Source organism: Amblyomma americanum, chromosome 1 (genome assembly GCF_052857255.1).
Source record: "Amblyomma americanum isolate KBUSLIRL-KWMA chromosome 1, ASM5285725v1, whole genome shotgun sequence".
NCBI lineage: Eukaryota > Metazoa > Arthropoda > Arachnida > Ixodida > Ixodidae > Amblyomma > Amblyomma americanum.
Genome location: NC_135497.1, coordinates 255474820 through 255495511, shown reverse-complemented (window position 1 = coordinate 255495511; position 20692 = coordinate 255474820). Strand labels below are relative to the sequence as shown.

The following is a 20692-nucleotide window of genomic DNA, read 5'->3' as shown; positions in this document are numbered from 1 at the left end:
GGTGAGCAAGAAATGCAATGCTGTGTCCTCAGCTACCACTCTGTAGCCAAGTGAGCATAAACGATGTAATGCTAGAAAAAAACCTGCATACACACACATTCATATGGAAGTTAGCATCCACCTCATTAGCATCCACCCAAGCACAGCACTGGGCGGCTACAAAGGAAAGCTTATAGGGGTGTGCCAAAACTGAAATTTTCTAATATGAATTGAAGAAAAAATGGCTTGGAATATTTAATCGAATATCTGTTTAGTAAGAAAAAAATATTTGAAAAAAAACAGGCAAATATTGTGACCTTCATTTTTGTTTTTAATAATATATGGTCCTTGCAACTGAAAAAAAATAACAGGCAAATATTGTGACCTTCATTTTTGTTTTTAATATATGGTCCTTGCACCTGAAACAAAAACTTGATTGACTCAGCACCATGTAAGAAAGCATGACAAATGTACACTACTTGATATGACTGCATAACAGTACGCAACCTGTAATGCGGTCAGGTAAAATGAAATCCATGAAATGACATACGACTGCCAACTGAAAATAACGTGATGGCTAAAAAACGCTTACTAATTCGGATTTCAATGGACGACGAAATTCCCGGATTATCCAAGGTCGTTCATAAAATGCCCCCCCCCCCCCCCCCCCCCCCCCGGCCAAACTGCGAAAATGCAGTGAAGCCTTATGAGGAAGCTCCCTCACATAAACACCGTAAATCCCGGAACACAGACTGGCGTAGGAACGGCGACACTGCTTTTAAAGAAGGGAAAAGAAATGACCAGCGACGCGCCAGTCGGCGTCCGAAAGCGGCGCGAAGCTGGGTTCGGACGACCGGCGAATCCGCGGGCCGACAGCGTCCGTCGCCGCAGGCTAGCGGTGAAGCTCAGAAACCGAAACTATGCGGACAGACCTGGCGATAGGGGCCCTTCAATCGTCATGCCTGCCGTTAAGCGCATTTAAGGAGTGAGGGATGCTACAATGCACCATGAAATACGCGGGATGTTTACACGGTCGGTTGCCCTGTTGTGATAATAATAATTGGTTTTGGGGGAAAGGAAATGGCCCACTATCTGTCTTATACACCGGCGGGCCCCTGAACCGCGCCGTAAGGGACGAGATAAAGGAGAGAGTGAAAGAAGAAAGGAAGAAAGAGGTGCCGTAGTGGAGGGCTCTGGAATAATTTAGACCACCTGGGGATCTTTAACGTGCGCTGACATCGCACAGCACACGGGCGCTTAGCGTTTTTCCTCCATAAAAACGCAGCCGCCCCGGTCGGGTTCGAACCCGGGAACTCCGGATCAGTAGCCGAAGTTCCCGGGTGATACCTCGACACGCCCGTTCGGGAGCCTTACGCAATGTTCCGCAAGTGGGCTTTCCCGGATATCATAGTTGACCAAAACGAGATGGCGGAGCTCACGCGAAGAGAGTTATGAAGGCGATAGGAAAATACCATGGTTGTGGGCTTTAGGTATGTAACACATGGCAGGATCAAAGAAAAAACTTCGCGCTTTCTCGTAGTGATTGTTCGAAGGGGGTGGCCGGCCATCTAGTTCACATCAGGTGTTTTACGTGGGAAAGCACACTTGAGGAAATTCGCGCGGGGCCAAGCCAGCAGCGTCCGAATGCTATCAGTCCACGCGATAAACGCCGGAGAAGAAAGCGAAGATGATGCATTTGTATTGTTTTCCTGGGACTTTAAACTCGATCTTGGGTGTGGTTTTGCAATGGTCAAATTTATGAAAGCCGGCGATCGCTGGTATTATGAAAGCCGGCGATCGAAAGTATACGATCGCTGGCGACTAATAGAAAATTTTCGGGTATCAATTTCTCGAATACTAATATTCGCACACACCTACTTGTTTGAAATTACTCCACGCTGGGTGATTCCCATGAACATATTGGTTGAACACCATTACTACTCCAAGCTGATCAGTCAATTTGGACTCGCCCTGGCATCCGCCAACCGTCCCAGTTAGCTAGCTTAATCCATACAGTGACTGTCCAGGATAAATGGTGGTCCCGAGATTTACGGACCACGCTGAATGTCTTCTACGAAGTTTTTATGAAAGCTTCATACCTTTCCTTCGTACCATGATACTATGCAGAAGCTTTTCCAAAAGTAATTGTGAACACACTGGAAATATTGACAGGCATCTTAGCTTCAACGACAGCAGATTAATACAGCTGAGACTTTCAAGAAAGCTTCTTTAATGTGCTAACCACTAAATGTGAAGGAAGGCTGAGTAGTCTTAGCTGTGCCAAAACATAGCTGGAAACTATATTAAAAGTATTAATTCTTTAAGGTGCAATGATCCATGCAAGCAGCAGTAACAAACGAAGTGCCTACTTGGCACACGAAATGGGGCTGTCCCTAATGACACAATGCTTTCATTGTGTCTCTTTCTGCATGAGCTATGCACTGCACAAGCTAGAAGAAATAAACCTGGTCAGTATGCTTACGTGTAAAACAACATCACAAAACTGCTTATTCTTGCGCAGCTTGTTTAAGTTCATGAGCACTTTGTTGAGGTGGGCAGAATCGTCGAAGACAAGCATCTCTGCTGGCTTTGCAGGCTTCTGCTCCTCTTCATCAAGGGTGCTGATCACAACGGTCGGGTCCATTGTTCCCAAATTAGTCCCACTGAAGGCACAGCCGCTACTAAGAGATTCCACGACTGGAGGCTGAAGACCAGAGTCCTGCACCAAGGTACAAATATGAGTCATGCACAAGGCAAATACTGCACTCATAGAATGTCGCAATCTTACAACTTTGAGCAGACTTGATTAATAAACTACGAATCCCTCCCATTAACGTAACAGAAGTATTCTTTGTTGCACATGGAACGCGTTTTCCGTCGCAAAACGCGCGTCGCGCGCTCGGCAGGTCCTAGACCACAGAAAAAAAGATCACGAGACTGAAGCAAGAAAGGCGGCCGATACCACCAGGCCGGCGCAGATGCTCTTCACATAATAAGATCGCGGTAAAGAGACGGCGTCTGCGCAGTCTCGCTAAGTGCACTCGTGCCGACAGGCGCCGACAACAGGCGCTATCACCAGCAGAAGGCAAGCAGAAGCAACACAACAGCCGCGCTATCTACGAGCGCCGTCCGGGCCTCGGAACACGTGAGGTCCACCGGCTGACCGGGGACGGCGATTAGATAAGCGCAGAAGCGGGGAATGAGTCGGGTCATCGGCGACGCACACGGCTCTGCAGATCTCAAAACAATGCAACCGCGAGACGCGGTCCCCCCCCCCCCCCCCCCCCCCCCACACACACACATCGAAAAAAAAAAGGCACTGCAATTAACATACACCAACGCATGGCTGACACTGGAGAACGCTGCGTAAAGTACGGTGCACAGACATACGAGACGGAGCAGGACAATGACTCCTGACAACTATGCGCACGTAACCAGCAGCGGCACTCCGCGAAGCCGAGCGATTCGTTCCACTTACGGGAACAAAGACTGCGCTCAGGCGAGTCCAGTGCCCGCTGCACTCAGCTGCAGCTAGCGCCCGTACGAGACACGCGCAAATAGGCTGCAAAGACGAGGCATTCGACTCGGACACAGTACGCGGATCCCACGATTTCGCTCGGCGACGCTCGGTGTGGACATGTGCACCGCGGCTGCGAGACAAACCGGCAATCGAGGCTGCGAGAAGCAGCGGGGCTGCGCGGAAAATTTTTATCGCATCGGTTCCAGATGTGGATGGAACCGCAGCGGGAACCACAGCCTGGAAACGACGCGCAGACGCACGCGCCGAGCTCGGCGATAACGAAACAAGTGCGCGCAAAATAGGCCAAACATTCCAGGGCCGCACGCATGCAGCGCACGCACACGCCCGCCGGTGCGATGAGGGTGATTAGCTCGAGCTCGACCCTCCCCGATTTCTTCCGGGAAAATTACGGCTCTTTACTGTGCTGCCGAGAGTCTTGAGAGCGCACCTCGCCATCAATAACTGAAAATATAATACATTTTTGGCAAAAAAAAAATCTGGTGATGCGAGTCCCTCAGACCACACCAGAATGGTCTCCTAAGCATTACATTTTCTCCGTTCACGCTTCATTTTTTCTGAACAATGCATAACCATTGGGCTTTTGTATCAGGTAGGAAGAAAGCAGCATGTGCCTAATTTTTTTTATATACGTTTAGTAAATAATTTTAGGGCGAATTGAACCCAATTGTTACATTTTCTTTATAAATATGGAGTCTTTTTTGCCCACTACAAAAAAAAATTGTTTTCGGCTGCCCGAAACAAGTAACGCATCATTTTAAAAATGCTTGTATTATAGAACATGCCCGCAACATTTCCCAGAACAAAACAAAAAAAGTTGCGAAAAAGTGCGTTTTTTTCGCTCACAGGTGGTCCAAGTGGAATTACAGAATACAGCCCATTTGACAGCCAATATTATCGGGAATTGGAGCAATTACTTTAGTTGAGCATCCGCAGGTCACAGGTCACTGCTAGCACCCCGTGCTGTCACTCCACTGCATGACACGCTCTCACCGGTACTAAACAAAAAAAAAGCACACGCCCAAAGTTCTGAGCTCTTCTTTTCACAAGGACGCTGAGAGCTTCGAAAACTCAAGTTCGCCCCTTTCCGAGTAACGGGGGGTATTGTTCTGCTGCAGGGCTGAGTAACACCATCGAAGAATGCAGGCGCCGCGTTCGCGCCACCGATGTACTACAGCAAACCTCGATCGGTGTTTATCGGCGTAGACGTTATTTGAAGATGTTCACTTCAGGATTAACCTACTCGGATTAAGTTGCTCTAATACGGCTTATTCTCGCATGAGGGCTGCGACGAATGCATGAGTAATTAGTTAGCCGAAGGATCCCTCCATCCTGCACCGACGGTCGGTTGGGACTGATCGCCACGCAATTGGTTGGCACGTTTCAGCCGGAACGAATGTGATAAACCTTGAAATCGCGCTAGACTGGATACGTCACTTACAACTTAGAGCTTACCCCCTGAGGTGCCGCTTCTCATACGGCAAGTATACGCTGCAGCGCTAAACTAAAGAGGCAAGGCCCTGTCACTTGTCAGCACCTAACTGCGCTGGATGCATACATTGGTGAGACGTCATTGGTGCTGAGATAAAAATGCACTGCAGTTTATTCATTAGGCGAATAACTGCCGTTACAGAGTCAGGGATCCCGGCGAAGCATGTCGGCCCGAAGGCGAGATGTGGGAGGGAGCAAGAGAAAGCAGAGCGCGGCGGCGACGAAACGCTGCCCCTTGAAGCGCCCGCGCTGCGCCGGGCGCACGAGCCACTTGATGCCATCACCGATCATGTAAACACAACTCGCGAGAAGCTGCGCTCTGGCGGGAAGACACGCGGAATGGCAGCACGGGGCAGCAGTGAGTGGCGCCGCGGACGCTCAACTTTTTTTTTCTCGCCTAAAACGAAAATCGTCCTGAATAATATCGTTTAGCCAATCCTAATAATACTAGCTATCAAGTGGGCTGTTTTTCATAACCTCACTTGGACCACCTCGGACCCCAGGGCGAAATTTAAGATCTCACAACAAAACTCTTCCGCAACTTCCGTTTTCCCCCTCTCTTGTTTTCCCCTGAAAGGCAGCCAGTTATAGTCCTATGTATGTATGTATGTATGTATGTATGTATGTATGTATGTATGTATGTATGTATGTATGTATGTATGTATGTATGTATGTATGTGTGTGTGTGTGTGTGTATGTATGTATGTGTGTGTGTGTGTGTGTGTGTGTGTGTGTGTGTGTGTGTGTGTGTGTGTGTGTGTGTGTGTGTGTGTGTGTGTGTGTGTGTGTGTGTGTGTGTGTGTGTGTGTGTGTGTGTGTGTGTGTGTGTGTGTACGTATGTATGTATGTATGTATGTATGTATGTATGTGTTTCCTTTCTACCCGTTATGAAAGCGCAGTGCTTATTCACTTCAGAAAAAAAATTACACGAAAAGTTTATGCCAAATATATTCTGGCAAGAGACTTTCGACAACACCGTAAAGAGGCATAAATCTACTGAAAGAAATCGAGGAGGGCCCAGTGCAAAGTCGCTTGGCGTGGAATGACCCATTCCGCAGGGGGAACACGCGACGGAGGACACTGCCGAGGAAGGGGCGCGCGAGGAATATCCGCCAATCAGAGACGCGACTAACATGAGCCCACGGAAAGCACGGCCGCAATCGCACGCTGCAGATATCGCAGATTCGCCCAGTCGCGGCCCCAATAATAAGGCTGCGGAGAAACGCGCGGGGTAACAACCGTCATCCTCGCCCCGCACTCCCCCCTCTTCTGGCCCTCGTAACGGACCGTAGTACATACGTGCAGGGACGCATTATCGATGAGGTCATGAGGGTCCTGCAGTCTTTTCAAGGCGGTCGTTCGCTACTGCACCGCACAGCTGATAAGTTGGAGCTGCTGCGGTTAAAATGGGCCATTTCAATACCGGCGTTATAAACATGCCGCGCCAATAATGACGGACAACGTTTGACGAGACCCACTGCCAAGTCCACGGCTCGCAGTGTTGTTGCTTACGACAACTCGCCGTGGCAATCGAAATTGTTTTTCGCTGGTCAGCCGCTGTTTACTGCAAGCCCATTTTGCGGCGCCGTTTCAAAGGTGGTGCCACCTCAGCCTCCCGTACAAAGCGAATAAGTATCCCTGAGCGGGTCCCACTGAGTCTTTCGCTCGTGGCAACCGCGACGACATCGGTGGTGGTCACGCAGCTACTCACACATGCGCAGTGCATGCTACACCAGCGCCGCTATTTGCCCTGGAGGTCGTCTACGTTACTACTGTCGGGCTTTCGGAACGCTTATAATTATTTTCTTTTTTTGCGATCAGTGCGTGTCTGAACTGGATACGTTCTTCCTCGCAGGTTTTCCCACGCAACTGCCGCTGAGACAGCAGCCTCGTCAGCAGCTTTTCCAACCTTCTGTTGCAGTGCTGACCGAAGCTTGAAATACTGTCCGCATCTTGTGACAAACAGGCAACGCCAATTTTCTCCGTGAGAGTGGAACCGGCTTCCAGTAACTGCAAGCTCCGCAAAAGCCGACATTCCCCACAATACCAAATGCCCAGTTTCTGTGTCTCCTGACTGTTCAAAGCCGGCGGCAGGACCTTATTAACCAACTGCGCTACTCCGAGGCGCTGCTTCCGGAGATTTATTGCAGAGCCCCAATGCTTTCGGCGACTACATTCACTGGCTAACTTGTCTAGCACCGTGCGGCAATCATCTCGCTGCAAGGTCATTCGACTCCTGAGCAATTCCGTACCAAGCAGAAAATGCTACGCTTTCGAAGGCTGTCAAAGCAAGTGCGCGGAGTTAATGGTAAGGCACCTGCACACAGCCTTCCTACACGCTTGTTAGGCAAGAGTGCTATTCTACAGACTTTTACGGCCGGTTTATGGCTCGGGGGAAAATGTCCTGTAGGGAGTACAAACTCCCATTTGAACCGTGCTTTTCTTTTCGCGCCTCAAAACGCCATACCGAGCCCAACAGTGAGCGGCAAATGTCGACAGCGCACAGCGGAGCTCGCCGTTCCACCGCTCCGAACAGCGGTCTTGAAGACGCGCAACCGCCGAGTAGAGTTACTCGTAAGCAACAAATGGGCTGTCAGTGCACGTACGTCGATCGCTCTTGAACACAGAAGTTAAGACAACACGCAGCGCTACCGACTAACCGGAACAACGCACTGTCAGCGAGACAACAATGCCCTTCCCGTGACCCAAACTAAAGACGTCACACGCGACAAACCGTGCTCAACCGAGCACGCAACCGATCGCGCGTTAGCACCCGAGCCTCGGGGCGATGACAATTTCACTCTCGAAGAAGCTCGTTGGTGGTGAATACGCTAATATTCACTTTAGGGCACAAAAAATCCTCATAAAAAAAAAGTACACGCACAATTAACCTCCGGGAACAACCCAGACGCACGTCAAGCGCGCCTCGGCGCACGGAACACGCACATCGATCGCAGCGCCCTCGGCCTTGCCGCCGTGCGAAGCCTCTGCCGGAGCGCCCTGCTTTGCCCACGGGGGCACATCTGGCGCAACGAATGGCGCCGCTTACGCATTTATTTAATCTCACACGGGCATCCAAGATGCCGCGGTCGCTAGGAGAACGGGAGTAGCAGCCCTCGGGCACGAACTGCCGCGCTCAAGTGACGCAGGTGGGACTGCGGCGGTAGGAAGGTCACCGAAGCAGCCGCCGACGCAGCAGGGGGAAAGGGCGCTTGTTTACTACCGCCGTCCGGAGCATCGACGGCGCGGGCAGACGACACCTTTGCGCACGGGCGCCGACTGATATGCATAGCGTTCGAATGAGTCGTCGCCGCCGCGCTTTCGCAAACTACGCAGCTGCCCGTCGCGACGCTCCGCCACGCAGGAGTTTCTCCGTGCGCACTCGCTCGGCGACGACACGTGCCGCGTATCGACCGCGGAACCACTTGGCGGCCGAACTATTTACGTACGACTCTCTCTCTCGACAACTGCGAAACTTGGTACGCTGTGCACGCGCGCGATTTTACAGTCGACGCGGCTGGATGCTACAGCACCCGAATGAATAGCACGGGGTACGGCCTCCTGAGCAAAGGCTAGTGACAAAGAACGCGGAACAAAACTGTAATGAAATCGCTTGCAGTAGCGAACTCGTGAAGACGCACAAGAGCCGGAGGAAATGAACGCCTGCCGAAGAACGCGTTGCTGGGGTAGGCGTTGCGAGGACTGCAAGTGGTACGAGACAGTCCCGCACACAATGCGGCTTACTGCCGTTTGAGTTGGAAGAGTTGCACGAGTTTTTTTTTTTTTTTTACCTATTACGGATTTGAAACAGAAAAAAAAATCAAGCTGGCAGGCATTAACGTGCCAGAAACGGCAAATACAGACTTGCCGACTTTGAAATACAGTTGACCGGAGAATCGAACGTTATTCAGTGATTCTCCTATTCAAGAAAGCTGAGCGGCGCAGCCTTCACCTCTCATTTTGCAAAGCTGATGGATCCGTACAGCTAAAGATAAACCCCCAAAGCGCACAACGCGGGCAGCGCGCGCTTTTCAGGGGGTGCGCACACAGCACGAGCAACAACAGACGCGAATCATGAGCACGGCTAAATGCTCGTGATTCGCTCCGGTGCTGCAGACGAGGTCGGGACAGCAGGACCAGAAAACAGTACACGCTCAAAAGCACATCGCGGCAACACGGCTCAACACAACAGTACGCAGCAGCTGCAGGAACGGATATTACCTTGGGGCACACTTGTGTGAGCCCTATTCCGAGACACTGGACGTACACGAGTATTTTCCAGCAACACTGGTTCCGCAGCAAGTAACGCTACAACGTTGTTAGACACGCTCGAAAAGACAAGGAGACAGATTTGCAAAAACAGACAACGTTTTCAGACTAGCCAAGACTAATAGGTCCTTTTCTGCCTCAGAGACTGCGCTATTCCAAGACACGAACTTAACTTGCAAAGTCACGACGCGGGTCGGCCTCTATGACCTAGCAAGCCCAGCGTCTCGAGTGGGCAGACTTTGCTGACGAAAGCTGCCAATAGCACCAGCTATTTTTCGCGCAACATCCACATCGGTACCGCATGCTCGCGCCAAAGAGGACGTGGCCGACCTCGATAGGAGTCGATTCCCCTCAGCTGTCCGGTGGTCCCGAGAGAAGCCGGCCGGCGTGAACGCTGCTGATCCGGGTGGCGGCGACGGAGGACGGTCGCTGCTGCGCTCAGCCGAGACGGACTCTCGCCCGGCCAGATAGCGGCGAGACGGGTCCCGGCGGCCTTCCCGATGGCCCCCGCGACAGACGCCCCCAGATAAGAACGGGGCGGCAATCGCCGCCGAGACAAGCGCCGGACGGAGGCTCTCCCCCGTTACGCAAGCGGCTCTCGCTGCGCGATGCGACAAGGTCGGTGAAGCGACCGCGCACCTGCAGCCACGCGCGGCGGAAGTGTCGGTGGCAAGGCACCGCCGAACTTTGCCCAGTTCACGACCAGAGGCCGGATTGAGGATCTTGATCGATTTTGCGAAAATCATCCTATCAACTCGCTTCGTTCTGGGAAAGAAAAAACAACAACAATGAACTATCCCCAGGGCCGGCCATGTTACACGACTCCATTCCAGTCCAGTTAATTGCAGCTCTTGGCTCAGGGCCGGCGTTGTCGCCAAGATCGGACAGTTGGAACGGCAGGTGAAAGGAGTGAACAGAAGGAGACGCAGCAGCGGCCCCATTGGAGAGCATTAATTAATACACAGCTTCGAGCATCTCACTGGGACTGCCGCTTCGTCAACTCGGGGCTGGCTGACATCTAGTGAGACGAATCGTCTACGTAAAGGCCGATGTAGAGCCGAAAGCTCAAGACAGTGCCGAGTATACCTATAGGCAACGCGAGCCAAGCGTGTTCATGTCAGCACGCGTGTTGACACTGTCGTGCTGCGTAAGTGCTGGGTGATGAATAAGAAAGGCCACGCTTCCCAATGCTGATGCGGCCATTTCTCTTTGAAGCGGAGATTAGTTCCGATAAGGGCAGAAAAAGATAAGGATAAAAAAATCAGAAAATGCTCTCTACCAGATACTGTGCATTGGTCCACTAGTAAAAATTAGGGGAACACTTAAGCTCCGCCTTTAGGGCATGACACGACAGCATTAATAGTTACTTGTTACTTTCTTAATTGGTACCTTTCTAATTACACACGCACACTAGCATATAACAGTAGGCATACTAGAACACGCGATGCACCACGAGACACACAAGGTCTCCCTTTAATCGAGTCGAACGAACGTGCCTCAATCAATGGCAGCGTGTCCGACTCGCAACTCAAGGGTCATAGGTTAGATTCCGAACTAATTATCCCAATTTTCTTTTCAGCGTAATTAAGTTACTTTAAATCCTTACATGTCATAATGACATTTTAGTTATGCTGCGACTCCGTAATGACAATTTCAATCACTTTAAATATTTTCATTTCACAGCTCGACGTGTAACGTCACAACTCTCCCGACCAATCGTGAATTAGTGTGACAACGCATACTGTTTCTGACTAACAATTGAAGTTTATTCTAAGATGTGCACACAATAAGTAGTCGTAAGGAGAGTTACCAGCTGATCAGTCAACGTCAAAGGGCAGAATAAAAGCTATGAAATTATAGAATTCATAAAAGAGATAAAATTTCAACAAGCGACGATGGTATGAGATTGGAAAAGTAATCTTTACTCAGAACATTTTAGCCTGTAACCTAATCTGATATCAGGTTAGATTGGAAAAGAAGTAATCTTTACTCCCTGAGAACGTTTTTAGCCTGTAGCCTAATCCTTTAACTACTTACACTTTTTTACCCAGCCTCCAAACGCCAAGATTCACGGTCCATTTCCGGCTACATATCTTGTTGCTTCCAGTTTTCATTGTCACTCTGCTCACAGTCTCATACCATCGTCGCTTGCGGAAGTTTTAATGCCTTTATGAACTCTATGATTTTATCGCTTTTATTCGGCCCTTTACACCGACCCTGACGTTGACTGATCAGCTGGTAACTCACCTGAAAGCTACTTATTGTGTGCGCATCTTCAAATAAACTTCAGTTGTTAGTCAGCGCCCTGTGTCGTTCATTTCTACCTCGTCCTGTGTTTGCCCTGTTCCCTTATTTAGTAATGTTTCATCAACTATAGCCTGCAGCAGCACCCATACGGTTTCGCCTCCGAACATGCTTAGCACGTACTTCGACAGGGCCTAGGCTTTAACTGTTAATCAGTCGATGAGTAAGGCTCTGCATACACTTTTCGCTGTGTGAAATCATTTTGTTTTATGTCTGTGTGACTTCACTTCTGCAGCTTAGTCTGCTTGGTTTTATGAGGGTTTAACGCCCCAAAGCGTCTCAGGCTCTGAGGGACGCCGTAGTGAAGGGCTCCGGGAATGTCGACCACCTGGGGTTCTTTAACGTGCACTGAGATCGCACAGCACACGGGCCTCTAGAATTTCGCCTCCATCGAAATTCGACCGCCGCGGCCGAGATCGAACCCGCGTCATTCGGGTCAGCAGCCGAGCGTCATAGCCACTGAGCCACCGCGGCGGCTCTCTTAAGGCGGAACCGCATGGCGCGATTTCAGGCGCGATTGACGCGCGGATGGTGGGACGCGCGCGTCATTTTGACGCGTGCCCAGTATGATCCGTCACGAAATCGCGCCGCCGCGTGCTCCTACTCGGAGGAGAAAAAAACGCCTCGCGCGGCGCGTCCGGGGCGCGTCCGCCAATCAGATTTCAAGTAAGTCACGTGGTATTTGGTCACGTGGCATTTTTGGTTTTTGGTTTTGCCACTAGATGGCCCTACTCTCTGCGCATCTCGACGGAACCTCTTCGGCGCATTTTTTTTTCGCTCTGCAGAACCGGCGCGCACGTGAAAAACACGTGCTACTGTTTCGTGCGCGCATCGTGTTCATCGAAAATGGAGAAAGCAGTCTTCAACGAGGCCCTTATCACGGAAGTAGAGAGGCGTCGCGTCCTGTGGGATATACGCGACCGCCTCTTCTGCTCTGTAGTAAGCGCCCGACACTCCATTTTCTAAGTCGAGTTGTAAACAAGCAGCGGCCTCTTGGCATGCAGAAAGTACATAGTCGCAGTTTCGCACACACTCTTCCTGCTTGAAATTAAGCTTGATAAATATACTTCGGAAAAAACTGTCGTTGTGTAATTACACTAAGATTATTTCTATTGCACTGTTGTGTAAGTTTAAGGGCATATTACATATGCGGTAGCAGGGACAATTCATGTCGTTGGGAGTTACGTTGTCTGGCAACCCGGAAAACGCGCCGCGAAGGCGCCGCTCCCCTTTTTTCGTGCGGGTGCTCGCGCGTTGACGGCAACGCGGGCGTCCACCGCGCGTCGCGTTTTTCGCTTGCGGAAAACGCGCCATGCGGTTCCGCCTTTACAGTCTGACTTTGTATATTTTTGTAAATATATTTCTTCAACACCTGCATAATGGCATCCCGTTTCATCACCGCCCAATCGCCACGTCTGTGGAGGTCTGAGCCCTTACGAAGAAAGGGAACGAACCATCAAAGTTTACTCAAGGGTTCTCGCCTGGAGCTTCGATGTGGACAGCTCAGCCGGCTCCGCACTGCCAGACCCTCGTCCTTCTCCCTCGCGTGTTGACCTCATTATCTTATTTCCGAACAAATCCCTCGTCTCCAAGACACGACTGGCAAGCGAGAAACCTGCAGGCCGGAACGTCAACTGTGCCCCGCTACGAAGGAGAAAAGCAGCAATCGGGAGTCGACATTTGCTTCAGCAGATCCGCTAACGGGCACCTGGCATCGCGATGAGGGGAGAGAAGGGGCCACCCGGCACACAATGGCCAGGAAGGGGAAGAGCTGCCACCGATCCGCGGAGCGCCGCTCCCCAGGTTCCCTCGGCGGGGGCGAAGACACCCCCGCCCTCCGTCGCGGAAACGGGGCCGCCCCGGGCCGGGCTCTCTTCCCGGCGGCCAAGCGCCCTCCGCGATGGCGCCGCCGCGATCGATGCCTAGCGTCGCACACAGCGCCAACTTCGATCGGAAAAGTTTCGCCACCGGATGCGAGAGCAGCGTTTGGGAAGGAGCGAGAGCTTTTCAACAAGGCAACGCCGCGGACACACTCGGTACAACTCTATGTATATAATAATAATAATAATAATAATAATAATAATAATAATAATAATAATAATAATAATAATAATAATAATAATAATAATAATAATAATAATAATAATAATAATAATAATAATAAAATATCTATACAAGTGCTATAAAAGAAATCGGGTTTGCCTAAGCCATCAGAGCGGCTTGTAGCGCGGAACCCGACAGTCACAAAAAAATTTCCCAACGCCAACAAAACACACCATAATTAGTCGATTTTAAGTTTATACGAATACCACTTGCCGATTCACAAAAACTAATTTCCGACGGAAGAGCACTAAACATGAATGAAACATGATATGATCGAGCGTATTTGTCAAATCTGGTATGTACATGAGGAATAGAACATTCAGATGCGTTAACTGAAGGTCGACAATTCACAGAAGGTAATTGTATCGCTCCAGAAACGTTCGAGTACAGCTGTCTGAGCAGAAAAAGAAGTCATTGAAATTTAGCCATTCTTAGCAAAATAAAAGGTTCACATCGGGTGGAATACACACATCATAAGCTAACGATTTTTAACATACGTTTCGTTAAACGATTAACACGCTGATGCCAGATACCAGAACAGTTCACACAAGTTGAAATTCCATACCGGAGAATACTGTAGGCTAAGAAGTGAACCGTTTCCTGACAAATGTAAAAGTATTTGAGTATGATATAGCAAACAATTTTACGAAGCTTATATACAGACGAAGTATGAGTGGACCAAAGAAGATCAGTATTAAACAATATGCCTACATATTTTACCGCGCCTGCAAAATTGGTGCGACGCAAGAACAATTTGTACAACGAGAAAAGTGCAAATAAAGCAAGAAAAAGTCTGGCCTTATTCAGCGGGCTAGGAAAGCAAAAAAAAAGTATAGATTTAGAATAATTTTCAAGCATTATGCGCTGCGCTGGGTTTAAAGGCACATAGGCAGCTAAGGCCTTCATGCGCCAAGCACAAGGCATAGGAAAAGTTTTCTGCGAAATTTTATAAAGATGAAAAAAGTGATCGGTGGTGTAGAGGACCTAAAGTGTTTGTACTACCTGGTAATAACAGAGGAACGGAAATTTAGAAATGGCTAATGGCAAGAGCTTTAAAGACGGTCAGGCAGCCTCAGCGGCTATCCTTGGCTGGGTAAGGATCTCGAGGTTCCCAACCAATCAAATAAACACCACTTTCTCATGAACCTCTTTCTCATGAATGAGAAAGTGGCTGAGGTGTATCATATAATAAAGGGAACACGTGAATCAAAATTTGCAGTTTTTCAAGAACGCCTGCTTCTTTTAAAGAAGCTAAAAACAGAAGATACGCCAATAATTGCACTATCACCTAAGAGCAATGTTGGATGAAAAGGAATTCATTCATTACAAAACTGAATACGTTTTGCTTGTTTTTTTTCAGTTTCGAGCAAGAGAAAAAAAATCTGATTTCTGTTGTACTAAGTTCACGAAATCCTTAAAGGGCATATTTGCCTTATTTCCTTGCCACGAGCTTGAGCAGAGCACAAATCTGCTCTCTCATTGCCTTTCATTACGACATGACTCGGGACCCAGCAGTTTTATGTTTTGTCCTCGAGCTGTAGCTGTTACTATGTTGCGAATGATGTCGCCAAGTATACGTGATCGCATTTCTAGAGTGGAGAGCTGCAAATACACTTAAGGAGTCTGTGTAAATAATACTGTTTGTGAGGTTCTCGTTTAGTATTCTCTCTATGGCCACACAGACTGCATAACATTCTGCAGTGAAGATGGATGCGCACTGTGGAAGCCGTAGTGTGTCCTTCGAATTCCCTCGCACCACTGCGCTTCCTACGTAAACATCGGTTTTTGAACCGTCAGTATTGGAGTTCAATAAAACTAATGCATTTTTCTTCGAGTGCTATAGATTCCTGTATTTGTTGTGGAGTTTGTTTCTTACGGAACCATTTATGGTTTGGCTTGCGGGGTTTAACGTCCCAAAGCGACTAAGGCTATGAGGGACGCCGCAGTGAAGGGCTCCCGAAATTTCCAGCACCTGGGGTTCCTTAACGTGCATTGACATCGCACAGTACACGGGTCTCTGGAATTTCCCCTCCATCGAAATGCAATCGCCGCTGCCGGGATCGAACCCGCGTCTTTCGGGTCAGCAGAGGTAGTGGGTCTCTTCTTTGTGCTATTCTGGAACATCTCTTCAAATCGTAAGAGCGGTGGTCTGGTAGTCTGAGGTTTGTCGTTAAACAGTGTTCTAGATGGGCACTTTGTAACTATAGGGTAACAGATATGCTTCGGTAGGGAACGAATTTTTAGAATGTGGAGCATGTCTGATTGCTTCTTCTGTCTGCAAGTGGTGGTTTATTGGTTTCTACAGACTGTATAGGGGTGACGTGCTGTGCACACCAGTTGAAAGACGAAAACCTAAATATTGTACTGGGTCTAGTCGTTTCAAGTAAGACGGCGCTGCTGAACCATATACTATACTACCATAGTCTAAGCGGATTCGTACCACAGAGCGATAAATGTGTAGAAGGCTTGCCCTGCCAGAACCCCAGTGTTTGTGTGAAAAGACTGAGCTTGTTCAGTGATCGGGAACCTGTCTTTTTCAACGCATTTATGCGAGGCAGGAAAGTGAGTTTTTTTTTCTCAAAAGCTATGCCTAGAAATGTGTGCTCATTTTTTACAGGTAATTCGGTTTCGTTCAGGTGTACTGTGGGATATGTCTGCAAGCCTCGTTTGAGTGAGAACAGGATAGCCACTGTTTTATGTGCAGAAAAGCGGAAGCCATTTCTGTCCGCCAAATGTTGCCAGTTTATTTATCTGAAGATCGTCTACATAAACTGAATACATAATGGACCTCGGGTTTATTTTCCTGGTTAAATTCATTTTTGCAATAAGCAGTGTTGTACCGAAAACACATCCTTGAGGTGCTCTATTTTCTTGAATAAAATAATAAAATTCTTCGAAAGGGTTGAGCCTAGGCGGATATTAAATGAACGGTTAGACAAGAAGTCTTTAATGGCGCGTTCACACTTGGACATTCGGCGGCGAGAGCGAGCGGAATCCGCTGCCGCGGCCGAGATTCCGCCGGAATACCCAGCGGAAAGGCCGATCGGTCCAGGACCGAATTCTGCCGCCGGAAAAAAAATCCGCCGAATGTCATCAACCAATAGGAAGGCGAGTACCCGCGGCGACAAAGATGGCGGCGCCCTTCGATGCAGGACGCCTCGTCGAATTCGTCGCTGTTACTGCCTTTTTCAGCGCGTTCACTGGCCATAAAAGAGCCAGCGGTCTTTCGCTTTGCCTCATCTCACCCATAAGAAAACGTGTGAGTGATAAATTTGCTTTATTTTTTATTTTGGGTGACAATTCTTCCCCTTCTAGGCTTAAGAGGGGCGTCGGTTTGTTGGCAACAACGGTTCCCCTCCTAACCACCAGATGGCGCCACTAGGTTCATCTTATCGTTTTAAAAGCGAGAATGTTAGAAATGGCGTAACGTCCGGCAAAATAGCTGCATTTAGCGCACGTAAGCGTGCATACGGTTATGGTACGTACACAGCATCGATTAACCTCTTGCCATATCTGTGCACGCCGCGAGAAGACGACACACAGACAATAAGCAGAGACGCGGATTCCGCTCCCTCTCGCCGCCGAATGTCCAAGTGTGAATGTGCACTAAGGCAGTTCAACATCCTGCCGCGGATGCCAAGATCAGCCAGGTCCTGAAGAATCCCAAACCTCCAGGTTGTGTTATATGCCTTCTCTAAATCGAAAAAGACAGCAAGACAGTGCCGTTTGTGTATGAAAGCTTCTCGGACAGTATTTTCAAGACGAACTATGTGGTCGGTAGTGGAGCACGCCTTTTTAAAACCACATTGGTAGACATCGAGAAGCTCGCGGGCTTCTGACACGAAGGTTAGTCTGATATTTTCAAAACACTTTCAAGGGATTTCGCCAGACAGCTGGTGAGGGCTATGGGCCTACTAGGAAGTGTAGGTGGTTTTCCGGGTTTTAAAAATGAAAGTAAGTAGAGTGGATGCTAGAGCTTCAATTTTAGTCTTTACTACAAGCTCACGAGCTGCGACGTCGTTTTGTCGTATAATGGCAACGCCACCTGAGAGCCGGCTTGCCTTCTCCCGGTCGCGGCAAAAGGTTTTATATTTGTTGAGTACATTTGTGTGCTGGGCACCCAAGTTTGTTTCCTGTACACATAAGACCACAGGTGAGAATGTGGCTAAAATGACTTGCGTGTTGTTTATGTTAATAGTCCCCTACAATTCCAGTGAATGAGGAATGCCAAGATGATTTTTCTTATATATTTGAGAAACTTCGGTCCCTGTTTCTTTGGGGCCCTTTATTGCGATTTTTCCCTTTTTTCGCTGAAGAGAGCTCCGCCGCCGCTGCAGCGGAGCTGAGCTCGGTGTAACGTCCATCGCATCACTAGAGGCTCTGGGGCCCCGTGAACAGCCCACGGGTGTACTGTTTGTAGGCGTCTCCCGACAGCGGGAAGCCGCCTTGCGGGCGGCTGACCCAGAGGCTGGCGGTCCCTTTTTCGAAGGTGACAGGGCAGCCTTCGCTGCGTCTGCCCGGGGCGCAGATGGCCCTGCCTCTGGCTCACAATCTCGTGTCCCGCCCCGTCGCAGCACATAGGCGAGATAGGTTTTCGCTGTGAACTGGAAAGTTGAGGGGAGTCGTCTTCGTGTTTCTTGATGTGTCGTTTTCCTTTGTATTTATGGTTATTTCTTTTTCTCTCTTCCAGGTCGGACACCACCTCGACTACGCGGGTGGTCCCCTTCACAGTTCGCGCACACGGGTGCAGCGTTGCAGTCCACAGATTCATGATCGTTTGAGGCACATTTGGCACATGTTTGGCGGCCGCGACAGCTCTGGGAGCCATGGCCGAATCTTTGACATTTGAAGGACCGTGTGGGATTTGGGATGTACGGACCGAGTTATTTAGAGATGCCCTACTTATATGGATTCGGGGAGATCGCTGGAGGCAAAGGTCAGGGCTATGTGCTTTGTCGGTGTTTCCTTGTCTTTGCGGATTTTGATACGCTGGACATCTGTGACCGTTCTGGTATTTTAGATATTACAACATTTCTTGTTCAGAGAGATTGAGGAAATCGTGTTTAGATATTATGCCTTTCACTGTGCTTAGTGATCGATGAGTAGTGATGGATACAGGTATGTCTCCAAATGACATTATGGTGCGGAGTTTGGAATATTGCATTTTGTCGTGGATTTGGAGGAGTAGGTCGCCACTGGCCAGCTTCGTCACCTTGTAGCCAAGGCCCACGGCGTCAGTGAGAGATCTGGAAACAATGAATGGAGACACTTTCCTAGCTGGTTGGTCACCATCTTCACTATGTACAACATAGTGCCTACGGAAAACTTGTTTTCTTGCGGGAATCCTGCTGTTTCATCTGCCCGCACTCTTTTTTGAGGGCAATCGTTTTGTGGGAGAGGAGGGGGGTGGGGGCACGAAATCCGAGCTTTTCGGCCGTTTTGCCAGCCACCCACCAAGGAGCCCAACGAGGGGACGGGACAGGAACTTGCAAGTCCTGCCCGCGCCAGCTGTACACCCCAACTATAACCAGATATGACGCAACTCAGGGTAGTGCCACACAAAGTTAACCCTCGCCGCCAGGAAAAAAAGAAAAAGCAGGAAGGGGGAAAAGACAGGAGAGTTGTGAGAAAGAAGATAGGAAAGTGAAAGATGGAGAGGACAGGAAAGGGTGACTGCTGATTTCCCCCGGTCGGGTCAGGGAGGTGCCAAAGTGCTCTGTTGCCTCCACCGAGGGGCCTTAAAAGTCAAAACGCTCGGTATCGGCTCAACCACCAGGTAACTGTTTTTGTGTTGAGTGAATGTATTTTTCTGCCCTCCCTGCCTGGACTCAAATGAGGGTCTGCAGTATTGTGGAAATAAATAAATGCCATTTTCCCCGGACATGGCGATGCCACGCACGGCTACGCGCGGGTGCTCGGGTCCGTGGTGATGCACTGTTCACCATCATCCCTAAGGGGATGTTCCTGCGGACGCTTAGAAACCCGTGGTGCCGCAGCTTACCAACACCTGCATGCTGCAGACGCCCCTACGGGGTTGAAGCATTGTAAGTGCGTTCGAGAAATTCAAATGAGTAGCTATAAGGGCATCATCTGCGTCCTTGTATAGTTTGCAAGTGGACACCACAATAATAATGCCTCGCAGATAGGATCTACCGAAAAGTCGTGAATCAAGGATGTACCGATTCAACCAGGCAGTGCACTATCGGCCATGCCTTTTTATTCTATTCACTGCTGATCCACCCAGTAGTGACCCAATCTAAAAGAAAAATAATTCTCTCGCTCATCTTTTCGAAGACGTGCCCTTGACAGTCGTCCGCGTATGACGTTATACGAAGAGCGAACCCTGAGGAGCCCTCTGCTACACAGCGAAATTTTGGTGGCTCTGTTACCTACCTACGACACACAGGGGTTTCTTCAGCGGGCGGTAAAGGAAGGGAGGCCGCGAATACACGCACCCTCGCGGCTATGCTATACAAATGAGGAGTGGCGTGCAATTAAACAAAAAATAAGCGGGTAAAATTTATGGGCGATCAAGTGGATTAATACGGAGGAAATGCGATAGAATGCTTCTTTCCCTAGCCAATATATTGAAGTTCTTATTCAATTCCACTACTGATTTCATTGTCTTTGACTGCCCAATCTATCACAATTCTGACTTTAACCCGGCGGCGTCGTAGTCGTCTGCGTTGTGAGCGAAAAATCGACCGGGGTAGGGTGGCCCAGGCGGCTACGCTACGCACCCAGGGTAGCCACCCTGTGGGCAACCTAAGGCAAAAGATTGTTTGGCCTCGCGCAACCCGCCATGATCGAAAAATGGGCCGTTCACGTGACCTTGTGGCGTGATCACAACCTGCCCACAGGACTGTGAGCAAACTGCCCACCATAGCAAGTGGCAGTTCAATCAATGGTTGGTCGCGAGAGGTTGTTCGGGAAGAACTACCTGGGGCTCACAAGCCCCATCAGTGGCAGCACCTGCCATCGGCCATCGCAGGGCAGTGGCATCGCTTA

At 49.5% G+C, this 20692-nt stretch overlaps 1 long non-coding RNA gene across 1 annotated transcript in view; it reads right to left on the bottom strand.

Moving 5' to 3' along the window:
* Positions 1–2423: 2423 nt before the first annotated feature.
* LOC144114961 (uncharacterized) overlaps positions 2424–20692 on the bottom strand; it is a 42014-nt gene continuing 23745 nt past the window's right edge. Inside the window, exon 3 of the long non-coding RNA XR_013311169.1 lies at positions 2424–2698. This is a non-coding gene — a long non-coding RNA (uncharacterized LOC144114961). The remainder of the gene's footprint in view (positions 2699–20692) is intronic.